This window comes from Austrofundulus limnaeus, unplaced genomic scaffold (genome assembly GCF_001266775.1).
Source record: "Austrofundulus limnaeus strain Quisiro unplaced genomic scaffold, Austrofundulus_limnaeus-1.0 Scaffold295, whole genome shotgun sequence".
NCBI classification, from domain to species: domain Eukaryota; kingdom Metazoa; phylum Chordata; class Actinopteri; order Cyprinodontiformes; family Rivulidae; genus Austrofundulus; species Austrofundulus limnaeus.
In genome coordinates this window covers 254,280-258,267 of record NW_013952697.1, presented here as the reverse complement: position 1 = coordinate 258,267, position 3,988 = coordinate 254,280, and the positions used below count along the sequence as shown (strand labels likewise).

At 41.3% G+C, this 3,988-nt stretch overlaps 1 long non-coding RNA gene across 1 annotated transcript in view; it reads right to left on the bottom strand.

Annotated features, from left to right (window-relative positions):
- The window catches only part of LOC106526809 (uncharacterized), a 240,464-nt gene that overhangs the window by 88,882 nt on the left and 147,594 nt on the right, over positions 1-3,988 (bottom strand). The window contains exon 6 of the long non-coding RNA XR_001311305.1: positions 987-1,086. This is a non-coding gene — a long non-coding RNA (uncharacterized LOC106526809). The remainder of the gene's footprint in view (positions 1-986; positions 1,087-3,988) is intronic.

The window sequence follows — 3,988 nt, the reverse complement described above, 5'->3', positions numbered from 1 at the left end:
GTTCCCATTAGTTTTATTTGTTCATTTCTTTTGTACTTATTTTTATCCATTTTTCCATACAGGGTCAGGGACAAGTTGGTGCCTATCTTCAGCAGGGAGAGGCAGGGAACCCCCTGGACAAGTTGCAAGTCCATTACAGGGACCCATGGGCTAAATTCAAGTGGCAGATGCTCAGTTCTGATATTTACAAGAAATACTTTTTTTGTGTGAATATTTACATTATATGTTAAATGTGGCCTCCATCTGACTCCAGTGTGAGCTCTGCACAGCTCTGATGGGACCTGCATGTGCAGAAGATGACATGATGTCAAGTTCAGCTCGTTGTTTATAAAAGTAGCTAAACATGGATGCTACATGTTAGCATGTCGATCTGAAGTTGTTGTGCAATCAGCCAGTTAAATTGTAAATTGCTTGTTTTGTTCAGTGTTTGTATCTGAACCTGCCTCTGACCAGACGCTCTGGTGCAGCATTTTATGTTTTGGAACAAAGCGACATGTTGGAGGTAAAGTATTGATCAAGTAACTTTCTTTCTGTGGGTTCTCAGTCATCCGGGACATGGTAAATTAAAAGAACAAAGACAAATCAACTGGACTTCTGTTCTGTAGCTGAAGACTTGTGGAGCTACAAGAGTTAAACAGCTTGGCTCAAGGTTAGTGTTAATATTTTATGGATCAATCTGCTCACCCAATTGTTTGGACCTCAGTTGCTTTGAAAACCATCAGTATTTTAGCTGCTTTTTTTGCATAAATATGCCCAGAAAGTTCTGACCAATCACACAATGCTTGGTGCATTCTCTGCAATGTAGAAAGCTGTGATGGGGCTACGCACAAAGCAGTTTTCTTGGGGGCAGTGCACAAACAAGACACAATATTTGTCATGCAACCACATGGGTGAGACACAATTTGGGCACTTCTTATCAAGTATAAATCAAGCCTAAATGTGATTCAAAGACTTTAATAAAAGAAGACAAAAAAGAAACACATTACCTAACAGGGGCACCTTCATGTAGTCCGGCCTGGGAGCAGGAGCTTGTTTGAGTCAAATCTGGCAGAGCAACAGGAAGTCCCCTCTACATAGGCCCACCACCTGCAGGGAGAAAGGTCAAGGTGTTTAACGAGCCAGGTGGCAGGCGAAGGATCATACATGTGTTGCTTCCTGGCTTTAGGTATGTGGATTGTCCTCAAAAGAGTCTCAAACCATTGCTGAGTTACTCAAAACTATCTGCAAATAAATAGGTAGCCAACCCTTTATTAACACAGTCAAGTTACTTTAACCCTCCTATCGTCCTCAAATATAATAACAAATTTGGTCCTTGGGGTCAATCTGACCCCAGGGATATTTACCTCATGAAAATGATTTACGGAATATTGTTGACCACATTTTTGTGACATTTATTTGTTGAATACGTAAATAACCACTTGAAAATCAGTGAGCTGACCTGTACTCTAGCGCCACCATCAGGCCAAACCTTTAAATTAAAATCAATTTATCTTGAATTTTTCATACAAATCTTCTCAAATTTACTTCTCAACATTAATGACCACAAGTCTCATTTTGGTGATGATGGATAGGACCTTAACTGTAGCCCCACCATCAGAATAACTTTCAGGTTGAGCACATTCATGACTCTCACAGAATGACCATGTCATCTGCATCCAAGTCTTTCCAACTGTCCCCATATTCACRCTTCCCCTCTAAATTTGTCATCCCAAGCACAATATTTTTATAGATGGTGTTACGAAGAGCTCGAATGATGACTTGATGTTATCAACATGGCTGACTGCATATCTGGTGGATCCTGGAACCATTTTGATAATATTACTAGCGTTACGTCAACCCTGCTGTTTCAGTGGAGAAAGGGACCATAGTATCTTTTCATTTTTGGAAGAGATCATGTCTGCAGGTGGTTGAGAGACAACAGGAGGGTCAACACTCTCATTCTCATCAGATGAGAATTCCTCAGTATCAGGGTCCACCTGAACGCAGTCCTCTGTCTCAGAGACAATCTCCTCTAAGTCACTTCCACTGTCCAAGAGCTGTTCCAAAACATCTTTGACAGTAAACCTTTTCCCAAAAGACATTTTCAAAGAGAGCGCGTGCAGATTGCAGTAAACTCAGAGCACAATGAGGAATGATTTGGATAGAGGACCGAGATGCAAGCTTTTATATTTGCTCCTCCCTGATTTTGCATGAACTACCAATGTCCTTGAAGGAATACCCCACCCTCCACAGTGCGGGAAAAAGCAGTTCTACTTTGACAGGTGTGAGTTCACAATGTCACACTCACACACACTCATGCCCATGGTGCAGTGAGTATCAAAATAAATGATAAATAAAACAAAATATATCAACTCAAATGTATCAACTGCACCTGCAGGTGTGGTCATGTTAGGTCACACACACTGACAGACACGTTTTAACAGCTAAAACAGCTTGGGGTCAAATTGACCCCTGAGGACGACTAATGCTTGCAGTAAGTGTTCAGCACATTGAAAAAATATCCTCATGAAAATTTTATGTTTTATCAGTTGTCCCCATCAAATTAGGAAAAGTCATGAAATATGAAGCAAAAGAAAAAAAGTTAACTACAATTTTTTTGAATGATAAACATTGAATGGGGTCAAATTCACCCCAAAGACGACAGAAGGGTTAAAGGGACAATATTGTGTGTTTTTCAGGCATATATTTAAATTCTACACCATTATAAAAGCAACTATGTCAACTTCAGTAGTTATTAAAATGTTGTTTATATGTTTAAATAGAAAATAAACTTATCTTCTCATCACTTCCTCTTCTAAACGCCTTGAAATTGGCCTCTGTCTCTTTAAGAACCTCATTCCACTTCTGTCCCGCCCATTTCCGCATGCTTCGGGTGGGTGTGTGTGTGCTCTGTGATGAGGAAGCTCAGCTTGGAGACACAGCCCAGAGGAGGCGCTGGTCCCAAAGGGTGGTTCTAGTCCCAACCGGTTGTTTCTGCTCCCCTGTCTGGCTGCCTCAGGACACTACAGGATTTCTCAAACATGCATGAATGAGTCAAAGTAAGACTCTGGGCATGTTTTTGATGACAGGATAATATTATATTAAATAAAACTCAAAAAAGTTGATTTTACATGATATTGCCTCTTTTAACCTGTTTTATCGTGGCAGTGAAAAGTAGTTGAGCTTTTGGTCATTTGTGTTTGGCGTTACAGATGTAGTCTTTCATTGCCCACTCTTGAAACCAGCTAAAGAGATAACTTCCTGAGTAAAAAGAAAATGTTAATTTGCATAGAACATTGTAGTTTTGTGCCTGAGTGTGGCTGACAGTAGACGTGGGAGGAGGATGGAAGCGTGAGACAAAAAAAATTTAAAATTAAAAATAACAGAAACTACTTCAGTTCCACACGACTGTTTGAACCGTTTGGCGTTGCCTAGGAGAAGCTTATCTATTGTCACGCGATGAGCAGCAGGAGTGTAATTCGACATTACATGAGGTCGGACACTGGCGGCTTACTGGTGTGACACATCCGTGACATGCTTCGAATTAACATGCAGCGGTGTCAATTAAAAGCATGAAATGCGCTTTGAGGGGCGGGTTGGGGGGTGTGCCTCAAATGCCTTCCGTTCTCCTGGAACGGGCTGAGACAAAGGGAGTGAAGGTGGATCTCCATCACACTGAAGTGACCGTGTGCTAATTCTGGCAGCTCACGCACTTTTTATGATCTCGCCTAGAAAAATTCAACTGAAATGAGCTTGGAAAGTTTGTTGAAAACAGGTTTAGGTACCCTTTAATCTCCTGTACGGTAATACTAGGAAGTGACAAACAGGATTACGCACATTTGATCAACCTTCCCACCGGTTCTTTACCGGAACTGTGAAAATGCATTCTTTCATCACACATAACACTGGTGTTTGCACAAGGATGTACACACACACACACACACACACACACACACACACACACACACACACACACACACCGTCCTCCGAATGCGCCTCACCCTAACCA